General features: G+C 48.3%; 1 protein-coding gene and 1 long non-coding RNA gene across 2 annotated transcripts in view; one reads left to right on the top strand and one right to left on the bottom strand.

The window, feature by feature from the left end:
- LOC144309444 (intermembrane lipid transfer protein VPS13D-like) overlaps positions 1-16,468 on the bottom strand; it is a 192,002-nt gene that overhangs the window by 82,389 nt on the left and 93,145 nt on the right. The window lies entirely within an intron of this gene.
- Positions 6,553-15,911, top strand: LOC144309451 (uncharacterized). The gene is made up of 2 exons (XR_013375446.1): positions 6,553-8,468; positions 10,006-15,911. It is a non-coding gene; the product is annotated as an uncharacterized LOC144309451 (long non-coding RNA).

Here is a 16,468-nt window from a genome sequence, read left to right as displayed (position 1 = left end):
TGGGTAAGAAAGGATCCTGAAAGTGTGTGCGGTTCCTCAGTCCCCATCCACCTCCCGTCTATCTGTGCACTCTGATGCTTCTCCCAAAAGCCCCACCCACCTAAGAGTAACAGAGCATTCACAGGGGAAACAAAGGTACTATTCCTTATGAGTACCAAACATTTTATGGGGATTGGTGGCAATATGCAGCGCCTGCATTTGGGGAAAGCTAGAGACACGAAAGCCGAAAGCCAACACCTCACTTGTTAGCAAGTTACTCATCAGCAAGTGTGATGAACCTGAGAGAAGAGAAGACTGCAGATTCGGAACTGGTGTTTGGCACCTGGAAGAACACGGGAAGGTGAGTCTCTCTTTGGGGGGCTAGGATGAGAATGGGAGGCAGCTCAGCTCCAAGGCACTTACATCCGGTTTCATTTCTCCTGAGACCTGGCTTGCTCCTAAGCTCAAAGGGAAGGCCAACAAAAGGTTCGTTTGCTCTTTTTTTTTTTGACAGGTAAGCAGAGAGGGAGAAAGAGAATCTTAAGCAGGCTCCCTGTGGGGTGGGACTTGATCTCACAACCCAGAGATCATGACCTGAGCCAAAATCAAGAGTGGGACACTTAACTGATTGAGCCACCCAGATGCCCCAAAGGTTCTTTTAAAAATGGACTCGAATCTTCCCAATGCCTCAGATGGGCTAAAATAAAAACAAAATGGCAGTTTAGTGATTTCCTGACAGCTCCTAAGAAACCCCTGCTCTTTGCCTGTCTCCTGGGTTCCTTAGTGGCCTCTCCATAGGGCATTCTTGCCTTTGCTGTCTTTCAGTCCTACAAAGGCTGAGCTGAGAGAGGACATTCACAATTCCCACCCATCTACTTCCTGTAGATCTGGGGTTTTTAAAGCCTGCTGAATTAGCCGTTACCAGGTTAACATATTTCAGGCCTAAAAAACAAGTCATGGAATGAGGAAGAAAACCCAATCCATTTAATTCACCAGCAGAAAAAGGGAATGTGATCAGGGAGGCTTCAAAAGTACTAGTATAATTTAGCATATTCCATTCTATTAGTATAATATTCTATTATTAAATTCTATCATTTAAGCTGAATGGTAGGCCCTGGTATTCATTTGATTGTTCTTTAAACTGTATATACACTATATCATACTCTACTAATTGACTTTTCTTTAATATAAAAAATGTTTATGGCACTTGTTCTCTAAATATGTGACCAAAGGCAGAATGCATTTTAAAAAATAAAAATTAGCTTCATAAAAATCATGCCTGTATTTGAAATACCACCATATTAAAAAACATCACGAACAGAATGTTTTCTAAATTTTGGTAAGCAGGTGGGAGAAGAGGAAAAAGGAAAGGCAACAAATAACCTAAGGGGAAAAAAATTAAAGATAACTTGAACAGCTATTTCTTAGAATTTTGTGGAAAACTTCTCCTTGCCATGATGGAGACAGAACCCAACTGTACAAAGGTCCTTTCTCTATTTAATATCTTCCTTCCTCCAACAAGAACAAGGGAAATCTTAGAAATGAACCACTCAGCAAAAGGATGAGAGGCTAAAGGTGAAGAGAGATAGCCTGCATAGTCAAATAATCAAGTTAGCCACAGAGACCTGGAACTCGTCAGTTCAGACACACAGTTCAGGTAGTGTTGTTATCACATGACCCTACTTTCCTCTCCTAGTTTGGTGCTGCAACGTCCACTAGAGTGACCACATGCCCCGGGAGGCTACAGCACTTACTATGTGATTAGTAGGAATCAAGATATGCTGTTAAGTACAAAATACTGGAATTCAAAGACAAGGTGAAAAATCATAATGTAAAACATCAATTATTTTTACAGACATTACAGACTGAAATGATATTTTGGATATTACAGATCAAATAAAAATACTTAAAATCATTTCTTCTGTTTCTTTTTACCTTTTTAAAAAAGATTTATTTATTTTAGAGAGAGAGCACACACACAGAAGTAGGGGGCGGGAGGGGCCGAGGAAGGGGAAGAGAACCTCAAGCAGACTCCCCACCGAGTGCAGAGCCCCATGTGGGGCTTGCCCCTAAGATTGCAACCTGGGCCGAAACCTAGAGTCGGAAGCTCAACCAACTGAGCCACGCAGACACCCTTTTTTTTTTTACTTTTTAAATGCAACTACTAGAAAATGTTAAATTATATGGCTCACACTATATTTCTATGGGACACTGCTGGTTTGGAGATCTGAGTCTAAAACGTTTAAGGATATAGCCAATCAAATTAAAACTAAAACTCAGAAGGTACCGAAGTCTTCAATTTCAGTTCATTTCTTCCACTTAGACTTTATGCTTAGATAACTAATAATATTTTACAAATGACTACTAGTCACCTAAGCAGCAAACAGTAGATGGAAGGCATTGGTTTGGATTTAGAAACGCTTTTGTTACTCAAGCTGGAACCAACTAATAGGAAGGTGGGCAGAAAGCTAATTACCGGGACATACCGACATCACCTCCTACTCTTTCTGTTCCCTCTTCCAGCATGAATGGCTACAAATCTCTGCCTTTCCAACTTTAGTCTGGCTCCCCCAGATGTCTTTGCAGAGCTCTGCATGGCCTCTCCTTGCATACAAACCCGTAGGGTTACTCACTCCCCTTCCATACAACTTGTGTGTGCAGCCTTACTAGCATCGCATCCACTGCCATGCAGTCCTGTTCCTTATGTTTCCTCACAAGCTAGGTGGCCTGCAGCACACGATGCTAAAAATTGCTGATATGGGATATTTAAAGTACTACTTGGCTCCCAAGATTGAGGATGAAGAAGGATCTTAGATATTATTCTTAAAATCCAAGAAAATAAAATCAAGCTCTTTAAGAACTGCTTCTGAGATGCCAACATGTACTTAAGTTTCTTCTGTCATCAATTTGTAACAGGGGCCACTGCAGGTTTCCTCATCTTTGCCTCCTAATCACCCAGGACGGGGCCTGGAACACTCCTAGAGCCAAATAAAGATGTGCTTTGCATTCCTGTCCCACTCTTCCAAGCTAGCCCCACTGCCTCTTCATACAAATGATAGATTCTAATAAGGGAAAAGAATTCTTTCCTCTCCTCCAATTTAAATTGGATAAATGGTGTATTTGCCAAATCTAGAGCCTTCTTCCATGCTCTTATAAGACCTTGTCTTAGATGATGCTCAAGCAATCCTCTTTTGTCTCGTATCTCCAATCTTTCTGGCCTCTTCCTCTCAGATTGACAAATATAAGAGAATCTGCTCAATCTTAAAAAGGCCGTCCTTAAGTTCCCTGCCTTTCAAGCTGTCACTCCCTCCATTGTCCCCCCTCTGTGGCCATATCTTTTACTAGAGGGTTCTAAAGTTACTGCTGCCACTGCCTATTTTTCTATTAACTGGAGGTTGTGAAGGCATGTACCTACAGTAAATAATATAAGACAGGGATCAACACATGGAATGCTGTCCCTCAATACCCGTAAGTTTTGACATAGTTAGAAACAGAGGCTAGCAAATTTAGTAGCAGCTGATGACACCTCTCCCAGATAAGCGTGAGCCCAGGCATCATTTGGTTTTGGGCTATAGCTGTAAAGCGTAAGGGCAGATCCAAGGGCAGCATCTAGGAAGAAAACAAGACCATCCCAAGTCCAAGGCAAAGGCAGGAGACAAGACCACGAATTCCCTGAGATGGATGGAACAGCTCTCACTTTTTTGCATAGAGAGCCTGTGGCTTTGCTGATGGGCAAGAAGGGGTCTCTTGTGGGATCTTGAGCCATAATGACCACTGTTAAGTCTACCCAAGGGCTGGGGACACAGGAGAATAGGAATTGATTGCCTTGGATGTTTCTTAATCTTCAGAGAAGTGCCACAACTTCCTGTTAGCCAAAGAAGAGTGCACAATGGACTTAAACTTCAGCACTTCAACGAACAAGATGAGAAAGTGAAATTAGAAGACTGTCCCTTTAAAAACTAGCCACTCCGGGGATTTGGTGGTGGTGGCCCTTCAGATTGGAGGGGGAGCGAAGCTTGTTGAGGCATGCCCGGTGCCATGCCAGTCTTGTCCACCTTCGTATCCCCAGTGCTCTGGACAGAGCATGGCACGCAGTGTGGATGTACGTGGGACGGTACCACCTCCAGAGCAGACAGGTGGCCCTGGTCCTCCTTGTGAGCCCAGAACGATCCCAGGGTATTGGGCATCAATGACCTCAAAGACTTGACTGGTTTGACCAGAAAGTCTCTACCTCCAGAAATGTGCTGCTGCTTCTTTATCTCTTCAGCTATGTGAACTAAATACATTTTCTCACGTTGAGGGGCAGCTGGTTTAGACTTCGCTGGTACTTATTTGTCTATTCTATACATGAAGCTCCAGATGATACTGAGGAGACAAAGAGATTCTGGCCAAGAATTCTCTCGGAGGCACTTTAATTCTCTCGACAGAAGTCGAGCACGACTCCAACTTATGATCCGAGGGGCTGGAAGGAAGGGGAAAGGAGGGAGGGCAGGAAGTGCCTGGCACACAGGAAATGATCGAGCATTAGTTCTTCTTTACGCTTAAAACTTTCAGTGCTGGTTTGCAGCACAGGCGTCCCAGAAGGGGTTAGCCAGGCCGCATCAGAGCTCGGGAATATCTGGAGGGGAAAAGGCAAAGGAGAGCAAACGCAGCAGTCAGCTCTACTGTGCAGACATCCCAACAGTGATGAACGTCCATGAGAAGATGGAACACCTCTCACTCCATAATTATTTATCTGTTAGAGATGAGGGGATGAGAAGCCAACCTCCACATGGTCAGTGAGCACAGAATCGTGCTTTTCTCCCCGAGCAGAAAAGGAGCAATGGAAAAGAGCAATAAACCCTGTGCTGAAACCCAACAAAAATGTAAAGAAACACAAGTTTCCTGTGCTATGCAAATACCTCTAGCTCTAGGACACAAGTGGCAATCACAGATGCTCAAGTTCGGGGTGACAGGGGTGGTGAAGCAACCACAGAACACACACAGAAGCACTGGGGAGGCGAGGACCAGAGATCCCACTCCTGATGGACATTTGTCCTACTACTGAAGAAGTAGTAGATGCATGTCAAGTACTTGACATGCATCACGCAGCCCAACCTAAACTCAGTCTTTGAGAGTCAGAGGACCCAAACCTTCTCTCACCCCAGAGCTGAGGCAGACGCCAGCCTGCACTGCAATCTCAGGCATGAGGCTCAAGTTCCAAAAAGTCACAGGGAGCCCTACGTAGCCTCGGCCCAAATCCGGCAGCGTGACAGTAGTCACGTCTACCTCAAGATAAATGTCCTCTCTGAATCCATACATGAAAAACTAAGATTCCAAACACAAGTGGACATGGTTTGGACACTGCTACCAGCCGTGAGTGGAGATGAGAAAGAAGAGATTTCCAGAGAAAAATCTACTGACTAGGTGGATGTGGCAGGATGGGGTTGAGGGCAGAAAGGCCACAAAACACATTCAAACATAGAATGTGCTCTCTTTTCTCTCAAATTTAGGTTCTACCTAGTTTAGCCAAGCCCAAAGAACACGGTGAAACAGTTTTATGGACTGATCAAACGGGGTCAGATAAATTTATTTCCTCAATCACGGCTGGGAATCGATGGCAAATATTCCACCTGTTGAGCCTCAAATTATGCAGAAAATCACAGCTGAAGCATAAAGCCCACAACCTCCCTTCCTGCCTTTTTTTTTTTTTTTTTTAAGATTTTATTTATTTATCCATGAGAGAGGCAACACAGGCAGAGGGAAAAGCAGGCTCCATGCAGGGAGCCTGATGTGGGACTCGATCCCAGGACTCCAGGATCTGACCTGAGCCGAAGGCAGGCACTTAACCGCTGAGCCACCCAGGTATGCCCCTTCCCGCCTTTCTAGTCCAGTTGTATTAAGTGCGGCCTAAATGCCTTCTCCTTTGACAAGGATTCGGAGTGCGTTTGCTCTGGGCTTTGGGGAAGGTGATTTTCTGCTCTATCTAGATGCAATTATCAGGTTAATTGGAAGTGCCAGAGGCCATCCGCGTCTTAGTTCTGGACGGAGGCACTCTGGCCAGAAAGAGGAGTTTGGCTACATTTGCAATCTACCTGCTGTGAACAGGCCAGGAATTGGTTTGGCTCTAATTAAGTAAAAAGCAAGTTAGGTTTGCTTTTTCCGGAGGGGGTGGGCCCCTCTGTGAAAGAGGTAACTCGTGACAACCACACTAGGCTTAAAAGGTGAACAGTTCCTTGAGGTCTCGTACCTTGGAATTCCCTTGTAACCGGTACGGGGAGAAGGGAACGATGGGCCAGTCCTCTCCTGGAGACCGGCTGGCGGAGCAGCCCACCACCTGAGTGCCACTGCTCCCGAGTCACCTCCCCACGTGCTGCTGCTCCCCATCCCTGAGCTCCCTGTTCGGGTTGCCCCTTGTGGGCCCCTTGGGGCCCATCCCCACCCTTCCACTTCCTGTCCCCACAACCAACATCTCCTTGGACTTCAAGATTTGGCACAAGCAGCTCATCCTCTGTGCAGGCCTTCCCTGCCCTGCGTTGAATGGTCGGCCCCCTCCGTTGGCATCCACTGGATCCGCCAAGACTTCCATCCTAGCACCCAGACTATTCCTCATATGCATTTGCTTACGGAACCTTCTCGCTGGAATGTGATCCTAAGTGGGGAAGAACTTTGGTTTCCTCTGTTCCTAGGACAAAGGCTGGCAAATATATTTTTTTAAGCTGTGAACTTCTTGTTAGACGCAATAAATAACAGATCTGTTACATATTTAGTTGGTTCTGCATGTGCAGCTAGAGCAAAGTTGAAATGCCCTCGCTGGGCATCTCGGACAGGGTTGGCGCTGGCCCTGGGTCACGGCCACGGCTTTGGCTTGGCTGGTGTAGCATCCACAAAGGAGCGAATTACACAACAGAGGAAAGGACTTTAAACCGTGACTCAGATTCTCTGCAGCCCCTGGAGAACGCAGACTTACACGGTTAACTCCTGCACATCTGACTGCGCGAGGGTCCAAGATCGAAGCCGTCGGGGAGGGTATGACTTTGGCGAGGGGCAGGGCCAAGCATGCGGCACTTCGAGGATTAAACAAGTCAAGTGGTGCGAAGACTCAGAACAGTACCTGGCACACAGCGAAGCCGCCAGCAGATACCAGCTGGGAACCACTGTAAAGCCGCCCACTCAGCTACTAGGTCAAACGCCGGACTCCCCTCAGCTGTGTCATCAGTGCGGCGTCTTTCCCGTGTTTTCTATATGGTGACGCTGAGAGGAGAAGTGTAACGCAGATTTAAAGGCCCGCAGTGAGAACGCGCCAACGGCCGTCGCGGGCTCAGGCTGATCCCTCCTCTGTGGCTCGCCCCCTCCCGCGAGCGGCCTCCTGGACGGCGGCTTCGGGAACGGATTACGTGAGACAAAGGCAAGGAAATACAAAATTAACATTGTGGCTACTCCTTATCAGAATACAGACAAAGCCAGATACACCAGCGCTCCAGAAATGAAGGAAGCAGGTTGTTGGCTTTTGACTGGAATTTCCTAGGATTGTTACCACGTTGTACGACACTGGTCTAAATGTTTCTCTGACACAGCCAAGATCACGTGAACTGTATCAGAAACAATACAATGCAGGCTTGGGGTTGTAGGGGAACAAAAGTGCTTTCAGGAAATGTATCATTCCCAGGCAGATGACGAGAATACCACAGACCTCCAAGTACCTGGGTCCCTAAACAAGTTGGTCCGCCGCTGGGGGAGGGGACACGTACACGCTAAACAGAAGCAAAAGAGCAAGTAAAGCTAATGCTTCCAGCTGACATTTTTCCCTTAGGTCAGTTTAAGTGTAAAAGGAACTCTTGTGCTCCTTCTGCCCCGCGCTCCGAGGCCGCCGGCGCCCGCACCACCTCAGGGCGCTCGGGGCGCCAGCCTGTCACCCTCCCAGCAGCGCCCCCTACGGCCGGCAAGTGGCTTCTCCAAACACATGGGGCAAAGGCCAGAGCACACCCCGCGGCCCACATGCAGCAAACTGGGGGGGAAAGGGCAAAACTCAAGCCGTCGACCTACAATATTTCAAGAACAGGATGCCTCCCGGGAAAACGTGGCAAAACCTGGGTTTGCTGGTCGATGTGACTCCGTGACAAGAGCAGCCAGAACCAATACAGCACCAGGCGGGAGGGACGGTGGTTTAAGATTAGAAGCAACCGAATTAGAAATTCAGACTCTTTGATTTGTTTTCCTCTGTTTTGAGGGATAAAAGAGAGGAATAAAGAATGTGCTAGAAATTTGGGGAATGCACTCCAAACCTCCCCCCACCCCTCCTCCACACACACACACACACACACACACACGCACGCACACACACACACACACACACGCACGCACGCACACACACGCCCTACTCCCCTTTGCAGAGGCCTTTAATTAGCTCACACCCTCTCCTGCCCGGCTCCCTGATACACTCTGACACCAGCCTGCAGGCCGCCGGCTCCCAGCGGACCCCCTGCCGCTCTTATCTCCGCAGATGCCTGGTGAGTCTGGTATCCCCCTCCCAGCCCTCCTGGGAAGCCGCCCAGCAGGTGCCCATTGGCAACAGTTTTGTGTTACAGGCCTGAATGAATGATCCCCGCAGGAGCTGCCGACTGTTTTCACAGACACAGAAGGCAGTCAAAAGTCCACCGCGTGAACTTGGGATGACCCCAGCTGCAGAGTCACTGGCGGGTTCATCGGGAGGGCAGGCACGCTTTATTAAACAACTAATACTCTTCACAGATAACTTTCCGAAAAAGCAAAAGTGTTAACTCTTTGCAATCTTGCGCCGACAAGCAAGTGGAGAGCTGTGCTGTGTGCCCGAGGGCTTGGGCCCCGATGAAGACTCTGACACAGAAGGACGGGGAGCAGGCGGCCTGGGGCGGCTCGGGCCTCCGTCACCATTTGGTCTGCTGTTTTGTTCAAGTGGTCCACGTTTAAGTAAAAAGGCAAAGAGTGACGGTCTCAGGCCCCGACTTTGGTTAGGGCAGTGATAGCCCAGTGACCGGTGACCCTGCGCCCCTGCCACGCTGGCAGGACACCCGCCCCCGACCCCCTCCCCCCACCTGGCTCACTCATCTCCTCACCCGCATGCCATTGGCTTACATGGGAGAGAGGAGGGTGACCAGGCTGTGCAGAAGGCAACGTGGCCAGCACCTATGGGACTTAGGGCCCAAGCCGTTTTGTTCCCGGCAGCCAGAGGCAGCAGCCAGTCCCTCCCTGACGGAGGAACCAGACACGGCGCAGGCTCAGATCCAAGTGCTCTCACGGTCAAGTTCCTCAGGCTTGCTGGGCAGCGGGCAGGCTGTGCCGGGCACACGTTCCTGTTTGTGGCTTTCCGGGAGCGGAACAGCAAGCAGCCGGTTCTTGGCCTGGTCAGAATCCACACAGAAGGTTCCCTTTCCCCTTTCCTCTCCCCTGACTCACGCACACTGGAGAAGGAGCCCAGAGACAACAATCGTAGTTAACAACATGCAGATACACACACGAACATTTGGAGGAATTCCAAAAACTTCACTTTAACCAACAAAGTTAGGTTAACTGTGGCACCAACCAGAGGCTGCGCTGCCTGGTCGGTTTCCGTCTGGCTCGGCCCAGCGGCGGCTGCCCATCCCCAGCCGGGCGGGGAGACGCTGCGCAGGGGCCCCACCCGCGCTCTGTGCGAGGAGGAGGCCTCGTTTTGCTTCCAGGTGAGGAGCGATCCTGCTCGGATTTGCTCCTTGGATGAGACCCCACCGAAGGCCCAGTGATGCCAGGCGCCTCAAAGGAGCTATATTTCCCTCCCTCTTCGGGTGGGTTGACCTTTACATAAAACAGATTGGTTTGGTTCAACAAGGCTCGAGGGCTTTCTGCATACCATGCTCGGTGCGGTGCGCTTGGGGTTAGGATACTAAGATGAATAGGACTGAAGTCTTGTCCTCGAGGAGCTCAAACTAGGGTGGAGACAGACACACAGTTTGACTCAACACTGAGAATGCTGAGAAGGTGTACCTGAGGTCAGGGCCCTGGGCCCACTGCTTCTCTCTCTTTCGCTTCTAGGAGGACAAGAAGCGGGCCCCACAAGCTGCCGACCCCCAACTCAAACACGATACCAGATTTGTAGCCCTGGAGGCCTGATGTAGAGCTGGCACAGTGACTAACCAGCTCTGAGAAGCTTTCTGGGTCTCAGTTTCTCCATCTGTCATCTGAGAGGGCAAAAAGCTGACCTTCAGATTCTTTCCCAGATCTGTGTTCCAGGAGCGCCTATGAACGTATCAGAGGTTGTGTTGAGGGTTCAAGCCTGGGAAGAGCTGGCTTTGCAGTGTTCAGCTGGAAGGGGTGGCAAGGGCTGTAGGTTCGAGACCTCAGTGGAAAGGGAAAGGTGAGAGAGTGAGGTTACGAGGCTTCCCACAGAGCTCAATTTTTTTTTCATAAAACCAAAGTAGACACTGTTCACTGTTGTGTTTTATCTTTAAAGAGAAACTAGTGACAAAGTCTTCTTGTGTTCCGTCCCAAGAATTTCTTTCTCCACACACCTTATTTGTGGAGGCACCTCAATCTGTCCTGTTTTTAAACATTTTTAAAGAACGTTCTGCAGCAGCCTCTCCTTGCTGATGGCACAGGACACAAAATCAAAAGGCAGGTAGCCGCAGGCTGGTGAGAGCTGGCTTCGTCCTTCTGCTCTGTCAGCGATTCTGTGACATCTCGGGCACGCCCGGCAGAGATTCTGGAGTCGGGCTTCACGCAACGTAGCCAGGGTGCCAGGAACGTGCAGCCCGCTCCTGGGAAGTCAGACTAGCTCCCAACTGACTTCCCCCAAGTCCGAAAGGCACTCGGCCTCCGCCGGGAGCCAGTCAGGCGGGGAAAAGCCGTGGGCTTACAGCTGTGAGGCCTGCGCACCGGCAACAACTGCAGGATTCTGGCAAAACCACTTGACTTGTGTGACTGAGTTTCCCATCACAAAAAGGGAAGGGATCGTCACGCCTGCCCTGCTGGCCCCACCACGATGTCATAAGGTTCAATCACCTCACGGACGCACTTTAGTCCCTCAGGGGGAGACGGTGTGGTCTGAGGCAAGAGCCTGGGGCTGTCGAGGAGCCGCCGGCCCGTCCTCCTCTGCACGCTCCCTGTTGATCCCCCAGGAGTCACTCAACTTCGCTGTGATTCAATTTCTTCTGTCAAGTGTGAACAACGCTTACCCTCTTTAATGTCTCAGTTTGTGAAGATCAAATAGTAACGAGTATGTTGCCCAGGCTACATGTCCGTAAGAGTACAAGGGGCTATTAGCAGCTCTCCTGCTGGACCTCTGGCATCATCCCTGCCAATTTTCAAGTTACCAATAAAGAAAATACAACCCCACTGGCCATAATATCCTGCTCGGAAACATTCAAAGGCAACATGGCCGAAACAATGGGCTGTTTGGAATCATGTTCTGCTTAATTTTCATTTCAGTGAAAACACCTGAGAGCTATTGCTTCCAAACCAATGTGTTGTATAAATTCAATAGCTTGCAGGAAATGTTTACTTAAACATCTTCCTCTAATAAAGCAAACAGATATTTTCCATAAATATTATTTTAATTCATTAGATTAGGAGAGACTAGGTTTCCCCCCCTCTTTCCCCTATAACCATTTCCCTAGGCTTTCTAATACCTTAAGCAGAGCCTGGGCCAGATCCAGTAACGTGCGCCTGGCCTCGTTTGATCCTGGCCGATGTCCTAGACTCTGAGTGATGGGAAGGGGAGGGGGAGATAGGACCCTGAAAGCAGCCTCTTCCGGTCGCTGTTTCTATACATGCAGCACCATTCTGGATCTCAGTCAGCTTTAGTTGTGTTTCGGAAGAAATCATACGTAAACTTTAAAGCTGTAAAATAGTTCGATGCAAAAAACCCCAACAGGAACGTCACTTACTCACTGTGTGGGTTGAATGCCCCCCGTGTGAAAGTGCTGGTGGCTGACTCCCAAAAGAGAGCACACGGGGACACAGCCCGGATCACCTCAGTTTTCCTATAACAAATATTCGCGGCTGTCACAGAGTAAACTGGCAAAAAGAAAAACCCCCCAAAACCCGATGACAGATGAGATCTTTGCCTTTCAGAAGCTTTAAGTCTCTGGGATGCAGGGGAGCACAGACAACTGCCTCACAAAGCTCATCTCACCCTTGAAGAATGGAATACAGCGTTCTCGGCCCTCAGCCCCCACAGCACATATCCTGTGGAAAGGGGATAGACCCCAGGTGAAACACTCCTCTCTCTATATTATCACCCTCAGAAACCCACATTTTTGTAAGCCTCAGCCTCCAGTATCCAGCCCCTGACAACAAATGTCTGCTGAGGGCATGTTTGAGACGTGGGCATACGTGGCTATCATCTTCCCAGGGCAATAGTGGTCCCTCCTTAATGGGAGCCAGGGTGCCCCTGGAACTCAGAGCGGGGTGGGGGGGTGTCTCAGGGCATCCTGAACAGGTGATGCAAGGCAAGGGGGGAGCAGGTGTGAGGGGGGCCGGGGAGTGACCTGGACAGCCAGCTTGCTGTCACTCTCCCTTCACTCTTCACCTGGCCTCCCCACTCTGGCTCCTGGTTTTCAAGCTTATCCCTACCCTCCTCACATGCCAAACTAGGAAATTTCCCAGTTTGTGGAAATGGCACGAGGCGGGGGCGGCGCCTGGGGGGGCTCAGTCTGGTTAAGCGTCAGACTCCTGATTTCAATTCAGGTCACGTCAGGGGCCTGGGATGGAGCCCCGTGTAGGGCTCTGTGCTCAGTGGGGAGTCTGCTTCTCTCCCTCTTGTTCTCCCTTTCCTTCCCCCTCCCCTCTTGCAAGCTCGCTAATAAATAAATAAATCTTAAAAAAAAAAAGTGGCACGGGAAGGTTTCACCACTGTTATTTAACGGAAAAGAAAGAAGCAGGCATCTTTCCCTCGTGCCCGTATGAGGTAAGCGTGGTGTGCCCGTTATTTACGGACTCTCGCCCCTTCTGAAAGAATCTTCCTCTTCTCTCACGGTCTCTCACAGGAAATGTCTCCTCACCTCCAACACTGCAAAAATTACTTAATGTAATGTCCTGATATAAACTTAAATTGCTCAGTCACCATGTCCCACTTCACCACAAAACTCTGGTCCTAGAATTGTTCTCACCACACATGCCGTCTGTGCGCTCCCAAACACAAGATGCCTACATGTCCACATCTACAGCACCATGGTTAATGATTTACGAAGCCTCTCCACCTGTGTTCTCTGTGGGTGAGGGGGGTGCTCACAGGCAACCCTGACGGTAGAAACCCCAAGTCTACAGAGCAGGTGTCAGCTTCTACATTATCAGGTAAGAGTCAAGAAGTCCTGTCAAGCAACGTTCTAGAATTCAGGAGACCAAAGAAGACGTCCAAGGCTCTATTACTTTCTGTATGAACCACCCTGGGTGAGTTATTTACTTCCACGGGCCTCAGTTTCTTCACGGTGATGGTACTCATATCACCTGTCTTACAGAAAGGGTCACAGGTATATCAATGTTTCATCAACAACTTAAAATCAAAATAAATATAAAGCAGTATTATTATTATCTCAGTAAGGAAGGCTTAAATCCTATTGCTTCTTTCCTCCGAGAAGCAGACTATAGAACAGGTCACTAGAATTAACCGTACTGCTCTCAGGCACAACACACCGCCCCCAGCCCTGTCCGTCTGGCTTCCTGACCCAAGCCATGGTATCATCAAGCCCCTGAAAGCCTATCTGTGAGCAGAACCCAGAGACAGACACACCTCTACAAGATCTCAACAGCTGTCCAAAGACTAAGAGGAGGCAAGAAAAGACAGGAGTGAGAAAGAAAATGGGTTTCCTTCCTGCTTTCACTTTGCAGGGAAAAGCACCCCTCTCCCCCTTTCATATACTCCGTGCTAAAAATCAAATCTTTTGCTCTAAAATGACATCCTAGTGGCTTAGAAATGCTGAAAGCAGCAAAGTCCAGGAGATGGAAATTACAATTTCACACGCACAGGGCCACACGTGAGGCAGCCTGAAGCTCTGGCCTGCTCCCCCCACCAGGGCAGCAGCGAAGGCCCGAGGGCCACAGATCCTCTGAATAATCTGGGGTCAAGCACGTTGGGTGTGTGACAAAGTACAGTCGGCTTTCTCAAGTGCTTTTGAGTCCATACGTTTTCTGTTTAGATAAAGAAAACTCTTTCAATCCTTTTCTCCCATTTCAAGCCTCTTACACGAGGGTAGGGATCCCCAGAGAGCCAAGACTAATTCCGACAGCCTAGAGATCACAGCTGGCAAACCAAGAGCCCCAACACAGAGGAGGTGGAGCAGGAAGTGAACGGAAAACCAAGCTTTACTCCTCGTTTGCAACTGCCTGTGTTCTAGCTTCTACGTGGTCCAGGTTGAGCAGAGGATCTTATCTGCGAAGCTGTACCATGTGGAGGAAAATATCCAGGCTCCCAACCTTCACTTTAATCAAGGTCACCGACCACCGTGGTCTTGCTCTTCTCATCTGTATGAGAGAGAAGCCCGCCTTCCTTAAAGCGTCCAAGTGAAAATTAAGTGAGATGGTTCCGCACCTGACGTGCAGGAGCTGCTCAGTCAAAGCAGGCTGCATTAGCCACGTCCCTTTCTGATCTTTAAGGATGATACTGACCAAAGAGTCCCCTCTGTCTCCTAAGAAAACACGTGGAGTCAGCTTTCCTTTAAAATGAAGAGCGGTTTCTGGAGATAACGATTAAAAAGGAGAAAGAAGTAAAGGAAAACAGACCTTCCACAAGGAGTATTTTGACCTTTTACTGCCAAGAATCGGAATTTGATTCGTCCTTCATGTGTTTATCAAAATAGGTTACAGTTCTCACCTCTGCAGGAAAGGGCACGTCCTGGATGAATCCTACTGAAATGCAGACAGGGATCACTACCGCATCTCTGGAGGGAACCAGTCAACCCAAGGAACCTTGAACATATTATTCTTTCACTCGCCATGTTTACACTGGGGTAGAAAACCACTATTCTTTGGGGGACACAAATATTTCCTGCCTTTTCAATTTAGCAACTGGACATACTTTTCCACCACATAGACTGAAGTTTTGGAAGACAGAGTGGATTCCTCTGAAATACGAGATGTTCAGTCTTAGAAGATAACTTAAGGACCTGATTCCTAACTGAACTACTATTAGGGCATCAAGACAAATGTGAACTTTTGCAATCTTTCTGTTTCAAAAAGAGAGCTTCGATGGGAGTAGCATCTCCCTGCTGCTTCTGGCTATTGAACTGCTTGCTTCGAGTGAAAACGGGGCAGCTAGACCCCACTCCCTGAGCTTCATGAACAAGGCTGCTAAGTAGGGCAGTGGGAACATCCGGGTTGGTGGTCACTCATGTGATTCTCATGCCACCCAACACACTTCCAGCTCTCACAGATAGCTGAGATTTGACCAAGTCAGGATAGATCACGGATGGGTCACTCAGCATCTAAGATTTGCCTCAGCCAAAAAAGAGTTCAGACTAAGGGAATCATTTTAGCATTCCAGGTTATCAGAGGAAAATAAAACAAAAACTCTGTTGCCAAGAATTTGAGTTATTTCTTTATATACAACAACTTGAAGACACCTCCTCTTGGCTGGAAAAGAAATCCCTTGGGTGACTTGTTTAGATCAAAGCCATTTTGAAAACAGAAAACTCTGCATTCTCTAAGGGATATAGCACTGTCTGACTTGATATTCATTTAACTTGAAGTTTTGTGCCAATTGAATATACTAAGACCCTGATACTTATAAGAAGGCATTCACCTATGACTAGCTTGCAGGTACATGGAAAAGCTATTATGGGGATAATCAGCTCAACTATAAAATGAAGCAGTCATACATAATGACAAAAACAGATACAAGTCATAAATTGCCTTTTCCCCTTCAGAATCCATGTAGGCAGGCACTCAGTACATTCTTTTGTGTAAAGATAAAACTTCTGCCTTGAATAAACAGTGCTTTCAGCCTTGTCTGAGCCTTGTAAATACACTGCCCACAAAACAAACACAAACAAATGCTGTTTCTTAAACAAAAGGCAGATGGACCCCTCTGCCCTCAAAAGTCACCGTATATACGACGGAGACTGGCTGATGGCAGGGGCTGGCTGAGGGTCTCTGGCTTCAGGGTCCATTGCATCACCGTTCAGACCCAGATCTGGTTTCCTGGGCACAAAAGGCCAGTGAAAGGTCCTCTTGGAAGGGAAGTGGCTCCTCTGTACACTGCACCCCAAACAGAGACCGAAGAACTGAACAAAATTCTACCTAAAGTCCTAGCTGGGCTTTCTATGAACCTATCCAGACAGACTCGTCTCTCTCTTTCCCCTTCTCTCTCATGTAACTTGCTTATATTTATCTTCAGATGGTTTTCCTAGAAGCTATCAAAGTTCATTCTAAGACTGGGCAGGCCTTTTTATTTGTTTTTGTCTTTCTTGTTGTTGTTTTTAATATAGAGAGGCATGTCTAGAACCAATCAAGCCATTAGCAATATCTCAAAAGTGTAACTGCAGATGAGAATGGAAGTGCTAGT

Source organism: Canis aureus, unplaced genomic scaffold (genome assembly GCF_053574225.1).
Source record: "Canis aureus isolate CA01 unplaced genomic scaffold, VMU_Caureus_v.1.0 NW_027326405.1_RagTag, whole genome shotgun sequence".
Lineage (NCBI taxonomy): Eukaryota > Metazoa > Chordata > Mammalia > Carnivora > Canidae > Canis > Canis aureus.
This window is presented reverse-complemented; position numbering and strand designations above follow the sequence as displayed.